We start from the raw sequence: 18200 nt of genomic DNA on the forward strand, positions 1-18200 counted from the left end.
AATCATGACTTTTTACCAAGATTCAACGGCTGAATGCAAGAAAACAGCAGAATTCTGCACGAAATCATCAAAATTCTTACAGAAAACCGCATATTTCGATGCAAAACAACGATTTCTCGCCGATTTTCGTTGTTTTCTGGCTTGAATTCGCAAAGAAGAGCACGAAATCTACAAAATCATCACTTTTTACCAAGATTCTTCGGCTGAATTGCAAGAAAACAGCAGAATTCTGCACGAAATCATCAAAATTCTTAGAGAAAACTGCATATTTCGATGCAAAACAACGATTTCTCGCCGATTTTCGTTGTTTTCTATCTTGAATTCGCCAAGAAGAGCACGAAATCTACAAAATCATGACTTTTTGCCAAGATTCAACGGCTGAATTGCAAGAAAACAGCAGAATTCTCTGCACGAAATCATCAAAATTCTTAGAGAAAACCGCATATTTCGATGCAAAACGACGATTTCTCGCTGATTTTCGCTCTTTTCCATCTTGAATTTGCAAAGAAGAGCACGAAATCTACAAAATCATGACTTTTTACCAAGATTCAACGGCTCAATTGCAAGAAAACAGCAGAATTCTGCACGAAATCGTCAAAATTCTTAGAGAAAACCGCATATTTCGATGCAAAACGACGATTTCTCGCCGATTTTCGTTGTTTTCTGGCTTGAATTCGCAAAGAAGAGCACGAAATCTACAAAATCATCACTTTTTACCAAGATTCAACGGCTGAATTGCAAGAAAACAACAGAATTCTGCACGAAATCATCAAAATTCTTAGAGAAAACCGCATATTTCGATGCAAAACGACGATTTCTCGCCGATTTTCGTGGGTTTCTGGCTTGAATTTGCAAAGAAGAGCACGAAATCTACAAAATCATGACTTTTTACCAAGATTCATCGGCTGAATTGCAAGAAAACAGCAGAATTCTGCACGAAATCATCAAAATTCTTACAGAAAACCGCATATTTCGATGCAAAACGATTATTTCTCGCCGATTTTCGTTGTTTTCTGACATGAATTCGCAAAGAAGAGCACGAAATCTACAAAATCATGACTTTTTACCGCGATTCAACGGCTGAATTGCAAGAAAACAGCAGAATTCTGCACGAAATCATCAAAATTCTTACAGAAAACCGCATATTTCGACGCAAAACGACGATTTCTCGCCGATTTTCGTTGTTTTCTGGCTTGAATTCGCAAAGAAGAGCACGAAATCTACAAAATCATGACTTTTTACCAAGATTCAACGGCTGAATTGCAAGAAAACAGCAGAATTCTGCACGAAATCATCAAAATTCTTAGAGAAAACTGCATATTTCGATGCAAAACAACCATTTCTCGCCGATTTTCGTTGTTTTCTATCTTGAATTGGCCAAGAAGAGCACGAAATCTACAAAATCATGACTTTTTACCTAGATTCAACGGCTGAATTGCAAGAAAACAGCAGAATTCTGCACGAAATCATTCAAATTCTTAGAGAAAACCGCATATTTCGATGCAAAACGACGATTTCTCGCTGATTTTCGTTGTTTTCTATCTTGAATTCGCAAAGAAGAGCACGAAATCTACAAAATCATGACTTTTTACCAAGATTCAACAGCTGAATTGCAAGAAAACAGCAGAATTCTGCACGAAATCGTCAAAATTCTTAGAGAAAACCGCATATTTCGATGCAAAACGACGATTTCTCGCCGATTTTCGTGGGTTTCTGGCTTGAATTTGCAAAGAAGAGCACGAAATCTACAAAATCATCACTTTTTACCAAGATTCAACGGCTGAATTGCAAGAAAACAGCAGAATTTTGCACGAAATCATCAAAATTCTTAGAGAAAACCGCATATTTCGATGCAAAACGACGATTTCTCGCCGATTTTCGTTGTTTTCTGGCTTGAATTCGCGAAGAAGAGCACGAAATCTACAAAATCATCACTTTTTACCAAGATTCAACGGCTGAATTGCAAGAAAACAGCAGAATTCTGCACGAAATCATCAAAATTCTTAGAGAAAACCGCATATTTCGATGCAAAACGACGATTTCTCGCTGATTTTCGTTGTTTTCTATCTTGAATTTGCAAAGAAGAGCACGAAATCTACAAAATCATGACTTTTACCAAGATTCAACGGCTGAATTGCAAGAAAACAGCAGAATTCTGCACGAAATCATCAAAATTCTTACAGAAAACCGCATATTTCGATGCAAAACGACGATTTCTCGCCGATTTTCGTTGTTTTCTGGCTTGAATTCGCAAAGAAGAGCACGAAATCTACAAAATCATGACTTTTTACCAAGATTCAACGGCTGAATTGCAAGAAAACAGCAGAATTCTGCACGAAATCATCAAAATTCTTACAGAAAACCGCATTTTTCGATGCAAAACGACTATTTCTCGCCGATTTTCGTTGTTTTCTGGCTTGAATTCGCAAAGAAGAGCACGAAATCTACAAAATCATGACTTTTTACCAAGATTCAACGGCTGAATTGCAAGAAAACAGTAAAATTCTGCACGAAATCATCAAAATTCTCACAGAAAACCGCATATTTCGATGCAAAACAACGATTTCTCGCCGATTTTCGTTGTTTTCTGGCTTGAATTCGCAAAGAAGAGCACGAAATCTACAAAATCATCACTTTTTACCAAGATTCTTTGGCTGAATTGCAAGAAAACAGCCGAATTCTGCACGAAATCATCAAAATTCTTAGAGAAAACCGCATATTTTGATGCAAAACGACGATTTCTCGCCGATTTTCGTTGTTTTCTGGCTTGAATTCGCAAAGAAGAGCACGAAATCTACAAAATCATGACTTTTTACCAAGATTAAACGGCTGAATTGCAAGAAAACAGCAGAATTCTGCACGAAATCATCAAAATTCTTAGAGAAAACTGCATATTTCGATGCAAAACAACGATTTCTCGCTGATTTTCGTTGTTTTCTATCTTGACTTCGCCAAGAAGAGCACGAAATCTACAAAATCATGACTTTTTACCTAGATTCAACCGCTGAATTGCAAGAAAACCGCAGAATTCTGCACGAAATCATCAAAATTCTTACAGAAAACCGCATATTTCGATGCAAAACGACGATTTCTCGCCGATTTTCGTTGTTTTCTGGCTTGAATTCGCAAAGAAGAGCACGAAATCTACAAAATCATGACTTTTTACCAAGATTCAACGGCTGAATTGCAAGAAAACAGCAGAATTCTGCACGAAATCATCAAAATTCTTACAGAAAACCGCATATTTCGATGCAAAACGACGATTTCTCGCCGATTTTCGTTGTTTTCTGGCATGAATTCGCAAAGAAGAGTACGAAATCTACAAAATCATGACTTTTTACCAAGATTCAACGGCTGAATTGCAAGAAAACAGCAGAATTCTGCACGAAATCATCAAAATTCTTAGAGAAAACCGCATATTTCGATGCAAAACGACGATTTCTCGCTGATTTTCGCTCTTTTCCATCTTGAATTTGCAAAGAAGAGCACGAAATCTACAAAATCATGACTTTTTACCAAGATTCAACGGCTCAATTGCAAGAAAACAGCAGAATTCTGCACGAAATCGTCAAAATTCTTAGAGAAAACCGCATATTTCGATGCAAAACGACGATTTCTCGTCGATTTTCGTTGTTTTCTGGCTTGAATTCGCAAAAATGAGCACGAAATCTACAAAATCATCACTTTTTACCAAGATTCAACGGCTGAATTGCAAGAAAACAGCAGAATTCTGCACGAAATCATCAAAATTCTTAGAGAAAACCGCATATTTCGATGCAAAACGACGATTTCTCGCCGATTTTCGTGGTTTTCTGGCTTGAATTTGCAAAGAAGAGCACGAAATCTACAAAATCATGACTTTTTACCAAGATTCTACGGCTGAATCGCAAGAAAACAGCAGAATTCTGCACGAAATCATCAAAATTCTCACAGAAAACCGCATATTTCGATGCAAAAACGATTATTTCTCGCCGATTTTCGTTGTTTTCTGACATGTATTCGCAAAGAAGAGCACGAAATCTACAAAATCATGACTTTTTACCACGATTCAACGGCTGAATTGCAAGAAAACAGCAGAATTCTGCACGAAATCATCAAAATTCCTACAGAAAACCGCATATTTCGACGCAAAACGACGATTTCTCGCCGATTTTCGTTGTTTTCTGGCTTGAATTCGCAAAGAAGAGCACGAAATCTACAAAATCATGACTTTTTACCACGATTCAACGGCTGAATTGCAAGAAAACAGCAGAATTCTGCACGAAATCATCAAAATTCCTACAGAAAACCGCATATTTCGACGCAAAACGACGATTTCTCGCCGATTTTCGTTGTTTTCTGGCTTGAATTCGCAAAGAAGAGCACGAAATCTACAAAATCATGTCTTTTTACCAAGATTCAACGGCTGAATTGCAAGAAAACAGCAGAATTCTGCACAAAATCATCAAAATTCGTACAGAAAACCGCATATTTCGATGCAAAACAACGATTTCTCGCCGATTTTCGTTGTTTTCTATCTTGAATTGGCCAAGAAGGGCACGAAATCTACAAAGTCATGACTTTTTACCTAGATTCAACGGCTGAATTGCAAGAAAACAGCAGAATTCTGCACGAAATCATCAAAATTCTTACAGAAAACCGCATATTTCGATGCAAAACAACGATTTCTCGCCGATTTTCGTTGTTTTCTATCTTGAATTCGCCAAGAAGAGCACGAAATCTACAAAATCATGACTTTTTACCTAGATTCAACGGCTGAATTGCAAGAAAACAGCAGAATTCTGCACGAAATCATCAAAATTCTTACAGAAAAGCGCATATTTCGATGCAAAACGACGATTTCTCGCCGATTTTCGTCAGAATTCTGCACGAAATCATCAAAATTCTCACAGAAAACCGCATATTTCGATGCAAAACGACGATTTTTCGCCGATTTTCGTTGTTTTCTGGCATGAATTTGCAAAGAAGAGCACGAAATCTACAAAATCATGACTTTTTACCAAGATTCAACAGCTGAATTGCAAGAAAACAGCAGAAATCTGCACGAAATCATCAAAATTCTTAGAGAAAACCGCATATTTCGATGCAAAACGACGATTTCTCGCTGATTTTCGTTGTTTTCTATCTTGAATTCGCAAAGAAGAGCACGAAATCTACAAAATCATGACTTTTTACCAAGATTCAACGGCTGAATTGCAAGAAAACAGCAAAATTTTGCACGAAATCATCAAAATGCTTAGAGAAAACCGCATATTTCGATGCAAAACGACGATTTCTCGCTGATTTTCGATGTTTTCTATCTTGAATTCGCAAAGAAGAGCACGGAATCTACAAAATCATGACTTTTTACCAAGATTCAACGGCTGAATTGCAAGAAAACAGCAGAATTCTGCACGAAATCATCAAAATTCTTACAGAAAACCGCATATTTCGATGCAAAACGAAGATTTCTCGCCGATTTTCGTTGTTTTCTGGCTTGAATTTGCAAAGAAGAGCACGAAATCTACAAAATCATGACTTTTTACCAAGATTCAACGGCTGAATTGCAAGAAAACAGCAGAATTCTGCGCGAAATCATCAAAATTCTTACAGAAAACCGCATTTTTCGATGCAAAACGACGATTTCTCGCCGATTTTCGTTGTTTTCTGGCTTGAATTCGCAAAGAAGAGCACGAAATCTACAAAATCATGACTTTTTATCAAGATTCAACGGCTGAATTGCAAGAAAACAGCAGAATTCTGCACGAAATCATCAAAATTCTTACAGAAAACCGCATATTTCGATGCAAAACGATTATTTCTCGCCGATTTTCGTTGTTTTCTGGCTTGAATTCGCAAAGAAGAGCACGAAATCTACAAAATCATGACTTTTTACCAAGATTCAACGGCTGAATTGCAAGAAAACAGCAGAATTCTGCACGAAATCATCAAAATTCTTACAGAAAACCGCATATTTCGATGCAAAACGACGATTTCGCGCCGATTTTCGTTGTTTTCTGGCTTGAATTCGCAAAGAAGAGCACGAAATCTACAAAATCATGACTTTTTACCAAGATTTAACGGCTGAATTGCAAGATAACAGCAGAATTCTGCACGAAATCATCAAAATTCTTAGAGAAAACTGCATATTTCGATGCAAAACAACGATTTCTCGCCGATTTTCGTTGGTTTCTATCTTGAATTCGCCAAGAAGAGCACGAAATCTACAAAATCATGACTTTTTACCTAGATTCAACGACTGAATTGCAAGAGAACAGCAGAATTCTGCACGAAATCATCAAAATTCTTACAGAAAACCGCATATTTCGATGCAAAACGACGATTTCTCGCCGATTTTCGTCAGAATTCTGCACGAAATCATCAAAATTCTCACAGAAAACCGCATATTTCGATGCAAAACGACGATTTCTCGCCGATTTTCGTTGTTTTCTGGCATGAATTTGCAAAGAAGAGCACGAAATCTACAAAATCATGACTTTTTACCAAGATTCAAGGGCTGAATTGCAAGAAAACAGCAGAAATCTGCACGAAATCATCAAAATTCTTAGAGAAAACCGCATATTTTGATGCAAAACGACGATTTCTCGCTGATTTTCGTTGTTTTCTATTTTGAATTCGCAAAGAAGAGCACGAAATCTACAAAATCATGACTTTTTACCAAGATTCAACGGCTGAATTGCAAGAAAACAGCAAAATTCTGCACGAAATCATCAAAATGCTTAGAGAAAACCGCATATTTCGATGCAAAACGACGATTTCTCGCTGATTTTCGATGTTTTCTATCTTGAATTTGCAAAGAAGAGCACGGAATCTACAAAATCATGACTTTTTACCAAGATTCAACGGCTGAATTGCAAGAAAACAGCAGAATTCTGCACGAAATCATCAAAATTCTTACAGAAAACCGCATATTTCGATGCAAAACGAAGATTTTTCGCCGATTTTCGTTGTTTTCTGGCTTGAATTTGCAAAGAAGAGCACGAAATCTACAAAATCATGACTTTTTACCAAGATTCAACGGCTGAATTGCAAGAAAACAGCAGAATTCTGCACGAAATAATCAAAATTCTTACAGAAAACCGCATTTTTCGATGCAAAACGACGATTTCTCGCCGATTTTCGTTGATTTCTGGCTTGAATTCGCAAAGATGAGCACGAAATCTACAAAATCATGACTTTTTATCAAGATTCAACGGCTGAATTGCAAGAAAACAGCAGAATTCTGCACGAAATCATCAAAATTCTTACAGAAAACCGCATATTTCGATGCAAAACGATTATTTCTCGCCGATTTTCGTTGTTTTCTGGCTTGAATTCGCAAAGAAGAGCACGAAATCTACAAATTCATGACTTTTTACCAAGATTCAACGGCTGAATTGCAAGAAAACAGTAGAATTCTGCACGAAATCATCAAAATTCTTACAGAAAACCGCATATTTCGATGCAAAACGACGATTTCGCGCCGATTTTCGTTGGTTTCTATCTTGAATTCGCCAAGAAGAGCACGAAATCTACAAAATCATGACTTTTTACCTAGATTCAACGGCTGAATTGCAAGAAAACAGCAGAATTCTGCACGAAATCATCAAAATTCTTACAGAAAACCGCATATTTCGATGCAAAACAACGATTTCTCGCCGATTTTCGTTGTTTTCTATCTTGAATTCGCCAAGAAGAGCACGAAATCTACAAAATCATGACTTTTTACCTAGATTCAACGGCTGAATTGCAAGAAAACAGCAGAATTCTGCACGAAATCATCAAAATTCTTACAGAAAACCGCATATTTCGTTGCAAAACGACGATTTCTCGCCGATTTTCGTTGTTTTCTATCTTGAATTCGCAAAGGAGAGCACGAAATCTACAAAATCATGACTTTTTACCAAGATTCAACGGCTGAATTGCAAGAAAACAGCAGAATTCTGCACGAAATCGTCAAAATTCTTAGAGAAAACCGCATATTTTGATGCAAAACGACGATTTCTCGCCGATTTTCGTTGTTGTCTGGCTTGAATTCGCAAAGAAGAGCACGAAATCTACAAAATCATCACTTTTTACCAAGATTCAACGGCTGAATGGCAAGAAAACAGCAGAATTCTGCACGAAATCATCAAAATTCTTAGAGAAAACCGCATATTTCGATGCAAAACGACGATTTCTCGCCGATTTTCGTTGTTTTCTGGCTTGAATTCGCAAAGAAGAGCACGAAATCTACAAAATCATCACTTTTTACCAAGATTCAACGGCTGAATTGCAAGGAAACAGCAGAATTCTGCACGAAATCATCAAAATTCTTAGAGAAAACCGCATATTTCGATGCAAAACGACGATTTCTCGCTGATTTTCGTTGTTTTCTATCTTGAATTCGCAAAGAAGAGCACGAAATCTACAAAATCATGACTTTTTACCAAGATTCAACGGCTGAATTGCAAGAAAACAGCAGAATTCTGCACGAAATCATCAAAATTCTTACAGAAAACCGCATATTTCGATGCAAAACGACGATTTCTCGCCGATTTTCGTTGTTTTCTGGCTTGAATTTGCAAAGAAGAGCACGAAATCTACAAAATCATGACTTTTTACCTAGATTCAACAGCTGAATTGCAAGAAAACAGCAGAATTCTGCACGAAATCGTCAAAATTCTTAGAGAAAACCGCATATTTCGATGCAAAACGACGATTTCTCGCCGATTTTCGTTGTTTTCTGGCTTGAATTCGCAAAGAAGAGCACGAAATCTACAAAATTATCACTTTTTACCAAGATTCAACGGCTGAATTGCAAGAAAACAGCAGAATTCTGCACGAAATTATCAAAATTCTTAGAGAAAACCGCATATTTCGATGCAAAACGACGATTTCTCGCCGATTTTCGTGGTTTTCTGGCTTGAATTCGCAAAGAGGAGCACGAAATCTACAAAATCATAACTTTTTACCAAGATTCAACGGCTGAATTGCAAGAAAACAGCAGAATTCTGCACGAAATCATCAAAATTCTCACAGAAAACCGCATATTTCGATGCAAAACGACGATTTTTCGCTGATTTTCGTTGTTTTCTATCTTGAATTCGCAAAGAAGAGCACGGAATCTACAAAATCATGACTTTTTCCCAAGATTCAACGGCTGAATTGCAAGAAAACAGCAGAATTCTGCACGAAATCATCAAAATTCTCACAGAAAACCGCATATTTCGATGCAAAACGACGATTTCTCGCCGATTTTCGTTGTTTTCTGGCTTGAATTTGCAAAGAAGAGCACGAAATCTACAAAATCATGACTTTTTACCAAGATTCAACAGCTGAATTGCAAGGAAACAGCAGAATTCTGCACGAAATCAACAAAATTCTTACAGAAAACCGCATATTTCGATGCAAAACGACGATTTCTCGCCGATTTTCGTTGTTTTCTGGCTTGAATTCGCAAAGAAGAGCACGAAATCTACAAAATCATGACTTTTTACTAAGATTCAACAGCTGAATTGCAAGAAAACAGCAGAATTCTGCAGGAAATCATCAAAATTCTTACAGAAAACCGCATATTTCGATGCAAAACGACGATTTCTCGCCGATTTTCGTTCTTTTCTGGCTTGAATTCGCAAAGAAGAGCACGAAATCTACAAAATCATGACTTTTTCCCAAGATTCAACGGCTGAATTGCAAGAAAACAGCAGAATTCTGCACGAAATCATCAAAATTCTTAGAGAAAACTGCATATTTCGATGCAAAACAACGATTTCTCGCCGATTTTCGTTGTTTTCTATCTTGAATTCGCCAAGAAGAGCACGAAATCTACAAAATCATGACTTTTTACCTAGATTCAACGGCTGAATTGCAAGAAAACAGCAGAATTCTGCACGAAATCATCAAAATTCTTACAGAAAACCGCATATTTCGATGCAAAACAACGATTTCTCGCCGATTTTCGTTGTTTTCTATCTTGAATTCGCAAAGAAGAGCACAAAATCTACAAAATCATGACTTTTTACCAAGATTCAGCGGCTGAATTGCAAGAAAACAGCAGAATTCTGCAGGAAATCATCAAAATTCTCACAGAAAACCGCATATTTCGATGCAAAACGACGATTTCTCGCCGATTTTCGTTGTTTTCTGGCTTGAATTCGCAAAGAAGAGCACGAAATCTACAAAATCATGATTTTTTACCAAGATTCAACGGCTGAATTGCAAGACAACAGCAGAATTCTGCACGAAATCATCAAAATTCTTAGAGAAAACTGCATATTTCGATGCAAAACAACGATTTCTCGCCGATTTTCGTTGTTTTCTATCTTGAATTCGCCAAGAAGAGCACAAAATCTACAAAATCATGACTTTTTACCTAGATTCAACGGCTGAATTGCAAGAGAACAGCAGAATTCTGCACGAAATCATCAAAATTCTTACAGAAAACCGCATATTTCGATGCAAAACAACGATTTCTCGCCGATTTTCGTTGTTTTCTATCTTGAATTCGCCAAGAAGAGCACGAAATCTACAAAATCATGACTTTTTACCAAGATTCAACGGCTGAATTGCAAGAAAACAGCAGAATTCTGCACGAAATCATCAAAATTCTTACAGAAAACCGCCTATTTCGTTGCAAAACGACGATTTCTCGCTGATTTTCGTTGTTTTCTATCTTGAATTCGCAAAGGAGAGCACGAAATCTACAAAATCATGACTTTTTACCAAGATTCAACGGCTGAATTGCAAGAAAACAGCAGAATTCTGCACGAAATCATCAAAATTCTTACAGAAAACCGCATATTTCGATGCAAAACGACGATTTCTCGCCGATTTTCGTTGTTTTCTGGCTTGAATTCGCTAAGAAGAGCACGAAATCTACAAAATCATGACTTTTTACCAAGATTCAACGGCTGAATTGCAAGAAAACAGCAGAATTCTGCACGAAATCATCAAAATTCTTACAGAAAACCGCCTATTTCGTTGCAAAACGACGATTTCTCGCTGATTTTCGTTGTTTTCTATCTTGAATTCGCAAAGGAGAGCACGAAATCTACAAAATCATGACTTTTTACCAAGATTCAACGGCTGAATTGCAAGAAAACAGCAGAATTCTGCACGAAATCATCAAAATTCTTACAGAAAACCGCATATTTCGATGCAAAACGACGATTTCTCGCCGATTTTCGTTGTTTTCTGGCTTGAATTCGCTAAGAAGAGCACGAAATCTACAAAATCATGACTTTTTACCTAGATTCAACGGCTGAATTGCAAGAAAACGGCAGAATTCTGCACGAAATCATCAAAATTCTTACAGAAAACCGCATATTTCGATGCAAAACGATTATTTCTCGCCGATTTTCGTTGTTTTCTGGCTTGAATTCGCAAAGAAGAGCACGAAATCTACAAAACCATGACTTTTTACCAAGATTCAACGGCTGAATTGCAAGAAAACAGCAGAATTCTGCACGAAATCATCAAAATTCTTAGAGAAAACCGCATATTTCGATGCAAAACGACGATTTCTCGCTGATTTTCGTTGTTTTCTATCTTGAATTCGCAAAGAAGAGCACGGAATCTACAAAATCATGACTTTTTACCAAGATTCAACGGCTGAATTGCAAGAAAACAGCAGAATTCTGCACGAAATCGTCAAAATTCTTAGAGAAAACCGCATATTTCGATGCAAAACGACGATTTCTCGCCGATTTTCGTTGTTTTCTGGCTTGAATTCGCAAAGAAGAGCACGAAATCTACAAAATCATGACTTTTTACCAAGATTCAACGGCTGAATTGCAAGAAAACAGCAGAGTTCTGCACGAAATCATCAAAATTCTTACAGAAAACCGCATATTTCGATGCAAAACGACGGTTTCTCGCCGATTTTCGTTGTTTTCTGGCTTGAATTCGCAAAGAAGAGCACGAAATCTACAAAATCATGACTTTTTACCAAGATTCAACGGCTGAATTGCAAGAAAACAGCAGAATTCTGCACGAAATCATCAAAATTCTTACAGAAAACCGCATATTACGATGCAAAACAACGATTTCTCGCCAATTTTCGTTGTTTTCTATCTTGAATTCGCCAAGAAGAGCACGAAATCTACAAAATCATGACTTTTTACATAGACTCAACGGCTGAATTGCAAGAAAACAGCAGAATTCTGCACGAAATCATCAAAATTCTTACAGAAAACCGCATATTTCGATGCAAAACGACGATTTCTCGCCGATTTTCGTTGTTTTCTGGCTTGAATTCGCAAAGAAGAGCACGAAATCTACAAAATCATGACTTTTTACCAAGATTCAACGGCTGAATTGCAAGAAAACAGCAGAATTCTGCACGAAATCATCAAAATTCTTACAGAAAACCGCATATTTCGATGCAAAACGACGATTTCTCGCCGATTTTCGTTGTTTTCTGGCTTGAATTCGCAAAGAAGAGCACGAAATCTACAAAATCATGACTTTTTACCAAGATTCAACGGCTGAATTGCAAGAAAACAGCAGAATTCTGCACGAAATCATCAAAATTCTTACAGAAAACCGCATTTTTCGATGCAAAACAACGATTTCTCGCCGATTTTCGTTGTTTTCTGGCTTAAATTCGCAAAGAAGAGCACGAAATCTACAAAATCATGACTTTTTACCAAGATTCAACGGCTGAATTGCAAGAAAACAGCAGAATTCTGCACGAAATCATCAAAATTCTTACAGAAAACCGCATATTTCGATGCAAAACAACGATTTCTCGCCGATTTTCGTTGTTTTCTGGCTTGAATTCGCAAAGAAGAGCACGAAATCTACAAAATCATGACTTTTTACCAAGATTCAACGGCTGAATTGCAAGAAAACAGCAGAATTCTGCACGAAATCATCAAAATTCTTACAGAAAACCGCATATTACGATGCAAAACAACGATTTCTCGCCAATTTTCGTTGTTTTCTATCTTGAATTCGCCAAGAAGAGCACGAAATCTACAAAATCATGACTTTTTACATAGATTCAACGGCTGAATTGCAAGAAAGCAGCAGAATTCTGCACGAAATCATCAAAATTCTTACAGAAAACCGCATATTTCGATGCAAAACGACGATTTCTCGCCGATTTTCGTTGTTTTCTGGCTTGAATTCGCAAAGATGAGCACGAAATCTACAAAATCATCACTTTTTACCAAGATTCTACAGCTAAATTGCAAGAAAACAGCAGAATTCTGCACGAAATCATCAAAATTCTTACAAAAAACCGCATATTTCGATGCAAAACGACGATTTCTCGCCGATTTTCGTTGTTTTCTGGCTTGAATTCGCAAAGAAGAGCACGAAATCTACAAAATCATGACTTTTTACCAAGATTCAACGGCTGAATTGCAAGAAAACAGCAGAATTCTGCACGAAATCATCAAAATTCTTACAGAAAACCGCATATTTCGGTGCAAAACGACGATTTCTCGCCGATTTTCGTTGTTTTCTGGCTTGAATTCGCAAAGAAGAGCACGAAATCTACAAAATCATGACTTTTTACCAAGATTCAACGGCTGAATTGCAAGAAAACAGCAGAATTCTGCACGAAATCATCAAAATTCTTACAGAAAACCGCATTTTTCGATGCAAAACGACGATTTCTCGCCGATTTTCGTTGTTTTCTGGCTTGAATTCGCAAAGAAGAGCACGAAATCTACAAAATCATGACTTTTTACCAAGATTCAACAGCTGAATTGCAAGAAAACAGCAGAATTCTGCACGAAATCATCAAAATTCTTACAGAAAACCGCATATTTCGATGCAAAACAACGATTTCTCGCCGATTTTCGTTGTTTTCTGGCTTGAATTCGCAAAGAAGAGCACGAAATCTACAAAATCATGACTTTTTACCAAGATTCAACGGCTGAATTGCAAGAAAACAGCAGAATTCTGCACGAAATCATCAAAATTCTTACAGAAAACCGCATATTACGATGCAAAACAACGATTTCTCGCCAATTTTCGTTGTTTTCTATCTTGAATTCGCCAAGAAGAGCACGAAATCTACAAAATCATGACTTTTTACATAGATTCAACGGCTGAATTGCAAGAAAGCAGCAGAATTCTGCACGAAATCATCAAAATTCTTACAGAAAACCGCATATTTCGATGCAAAACGACGATTTCTCGCCGATTTTCGTTGTTTTCTGGCTTGAATTCGCAAAGAAGAGCACGAAATCTACAAAATCATGACTTTTTACCAAGATTCAACGGCTGAATTGCAAGAAAACAGCAGAATTCTGCACGAAATCATCAAAATTCTTACAGAAAACCGCATATTTCGATGCAAAACGATGATTTCTCGCCGATTTTCGTTGTTTTCTGGCATGAATTCGCAAAGAAGAGCACGAAATCTACAAAATCATGACTTTTTACCAAGATTCAACGGCTGAATTGCAAGAAAACAGCAGAATTCTGCACGAAATCATTAAAATTCTTACAGAAAACCGCATATTTCGATGCAAAACGACGATTTCTCGCCGATTTTCGTTGTTTTCTGGCTTGAATTCGCAAAGAAGAGCACGAAATCTACAAAATCATGACTTTTTACCAAGATTCAACGGCTGAATTGCAAGAAAACAGCAGAATTCTGCACGAAATCATCAAAATTCTAACAGAAAACCGCATATTTCGATGCAAAACGACGATTTCTCGCCGATTTTCGTTGTTTTCTGGCTTGAATTCGCAAAGAAGAGCACGAAATCTACAAAATCATGACTTTTTACCAAGATTCAACGGCTGAATTGCAAGAAAACAGCAGAATTCTGCACGAAATCATCAAAATTCTTAGAGAAAACTGCATATTTCGATGCAAAACAACGATTTCTCGCCGATTTTCGTTGTTTTCTGGCATGAATTCAGCAGAATTCTGCACGAAATCATCAAAATTCTTACAGAAAACCGCATATTTCGATGCAAAACGACGATTTCTCGCCGATTTTCGTTGTTTTCTGGCTTGAATTCGCAAAGATGAGCACGAAATCTACAAAATCATCACTTTTTACCAAGATTCTACGGCCGAATTGCAAGAAAACAGCAGAATTCTGCACGAAATCATCAAAATTCTTACAGAAAACCGCATATTTCGATGCAAAACGACGATTTCTCGCCGATTTTCGTTGTTTTCTGGCTTGAATTCGCAAAGAAAAGCACGAAATCTACAAAATCATGACTTTTTACCAAGATTCAACGGCTGAATTGCAAGAAAACAGCAGAATTCTGCACGAAATCATCAAAATTCTTACAGAAAACCGCATATTTCGATGCAAAACAACGATTTCTCGCCGATTTTCGTTGTTTTCTGGCTTGAATTCGCAAAGAAGAGCACGAAATCTACAAAATCATCACTTTTTACCAAGATTCCACGGCTGAATTGCAAGAAAACAGCTGAATTCTGCACGAAATCATCAAAATTCTTACAGAAAACCGCATATTTCGATGCAAAACGACGATTTCTCGCCGATTTTCGTTGTTTTCTGGCTTGAATTTGCAAAGAAGAGCACGAAATCTACAAAATCATGACTTTTTACCAAGATTCAACGGCTGAATTGCAAGAAAACAGCAGAATTCTGCACGAAATCATCAAAATTCTTAGAGAAAACTGCATATTTCGATGCAAAACAACGATTTCTCGCCGATTTTCGTTGTTTTCTATCTTGAATTCGCCAAGAAGAGCACGAAATCTACAAAATCATGACTTTTTACCAAGATTCAACGGCTGAATTGCAAGAAAACAGCAGAATTCTGCACGAAATCGTCAAAATTCTTAGAGAAAACCGCATTTTTCGATGCAAAACGACGATTTCTCGCCGATTTCTCGCCGATTTTCGTTGTTTTCTGGCTTGAATTCGCAAAGAAGAGCACGAAATCAACAAAATCATGACTTTTTACCAAGATTCAACGGCTGAATTGCAAGAAAACAGCAGAATTCTGCACGAAATCATCAAAATTCTTACAGAAAACCGCATATTTCGATGCAAAACGACGATTTCTCGCCGATTTTCGTTGTTTTCTGGCTTGAATTCGCAAAGAAGAGCACGAAATCTACAAAATCATGACTTTTTACCAAGATTCAACGGCTGAATTGCAAGAAAACAGCAGAATTCTGCACGAAATCATCAAAATTCTAACAGAAAACCGCATATTTCGATGCAAAACGACGATTTCTCGCCGATTTTCGTTGTTTTCTGGCTTGAATTCGCAAAGAAGAGCACGAAATCTACAAAATCATGACTTTTTACCAAGATTCAACGGCTGAATTGCAAGAAAACAGCAGAATTCTGCACGAAATCATCAAAATTCTTAGAGAAAACTGCATATTTCGATGCAAAACAACGATTTCTCGCCGATTTTCGTTGTTTTCTATCTTGAATTCGCCAAGAAGAGCACGAAATCTACAAAATCATGACTTTTTACCAAAATTCAACGGCTGAATTGCAAAAAAACAGCAGAATTCTGCACGAAATCATCAAAATTCTTACAGAAAACCGCATATTTCGATGCAAAACGACGATTTCTCGCCGATTTTCGTTGTTTTCTGGCTTGAATTCGCAAAGATGAGCACGAAATCTACAAAATCATCACTTTTTACCAAGATTCTACGGCTGAATTGCAAGAAAACAGCAGAATTCTGCACGAAATCATCAAAATTCTTACAGAAAACCGCATATTTCGATGCAAAACGACGATTTCTCGCCGATTTTCGTTGTTTTCTGGCTTGAATTCGCAAAGAAGAGCACGAAATCTACAAAATCATGACTTTTTACCAAGATTCAACGGCTGAATTGCAAGAAAACAGCAGAATTCTGCACGAAATCATCAAAATTCTTACAGAAAACCGCATATTTCGATGCAAAACAACGATTTCTCGCCGATTTTCGTTGTTTTCTGGCTTGAATTCGCAAAGAAGAGCACGAAATCTACAAAATCATCACTTTTTACCAAGATTCTACGGCTGAATTGCAAGAAAACAGCTGAATTCTGCACGAAATCATCAAAATTCTTACAGAAAACCGCATATTTCGATGCAAAACGACGATTTCTCGGCGATTTTCGTTGTTTTCTGGCTTGAATTTGCAAAGAAGAGCACGAAATCTACAAAATCATGACTTTTTACCAAGATTCAACGGCTGAATTGCAAGAAAACAGCAGAATTCTGCACGAAATCATCAAAATTCTTAGAGAAAACTGCATATTTCGATGCAAAACAACGATTTCTCGCCGATTTTCGTTGTTTTCTATCTTGAATTCGCCAAGAAGAGCACGAAATCTACAAAATCATGACTTTTTACCAAGATTCAACGGCTGAATTGCAAGAAAACAGCAGAATTCTGCACGAAATCGTCAAAATTCTTAGAGAAAACCGCATTTTTCGATGCAAAACGACGATTTCTCGCCGATTTCTCGCCGATTTTCGTTGTTTTCTGGCTTGAATTCGCAAAGAAGAGCACGAAATCAACAAAATCATGACTTTTTACCAAGATTCATCGGCTGAATTGCAAGAAAACAGCAGAATTCTGCACGAAATCATCAAAATTCTTACAGAAAACCGCATATTTCGATGCAAAACAACGATTTCTCGCCGATTTTCGTTGTTTTCTGGCTTGAATTCGCAAAGAAGAGCACGAAATCTACAAAATCATCACTTTTTACCAAGATTCTACGGCTGAATTGCAAGAAAACAGCTGAATTCTGCACGAAATCATCAAAATTCTTACAGAAAACCGCATATTTCGATGCAAAACGACGATTTCTCGCCGATTTTCGTTGTTTTCTGGCTTGAATTTGCAAAGAAGAGCACGAAATCTACAAAATCATGACTTTTTACCAAGATTCAACGGCTGAATTGCAAGAAAACAGCAGAATTCTGCACGAAATCATCAAAATTCTTAGAGAAAACTGCATATTTCGATGCAAAACAACGATTTCTCGCCGATTTTCGTTGTTTTCTATCTTGAATTCGCCAAGAAGAGCACGAAATCTACAAAATCATGACTTTTTACCAAGATTCAACGGCTGAATTGCAAGAAAACAGCAGAATTCTGCACGAAATCGTCAAAATTCTTAGAGAAAACCGCATTTTTCGATGCAAAACGACGATTTCTCGCCGATTTTCGTTGTTTTCTGGCTTGAATTCGCAAAGAAGAGCACGAAATCAACAAAATCATCACTTTTTACCAAGATTCAACGGCTGAATTGCAAGAAAACAGCAGAATTCT

This window comes from Gnatocerus cornutus, unplaced genomic scaffold (assembly GCF_029298725.1).
Source record: "Gnatocerus cornutus isolate USDA-ARS CGAHR unplaced genomic scaffold, icGnaCorn1.1 ctg00000022.1, whole genome shotgun sequence".
Classification (NCBI taxonomy): Eukaryota; Metazoa; Arthropoda; class Insecta; order Coleoptera; family Tenebrionidae; genus Gnatocerus; species Gnatocerus cornutus.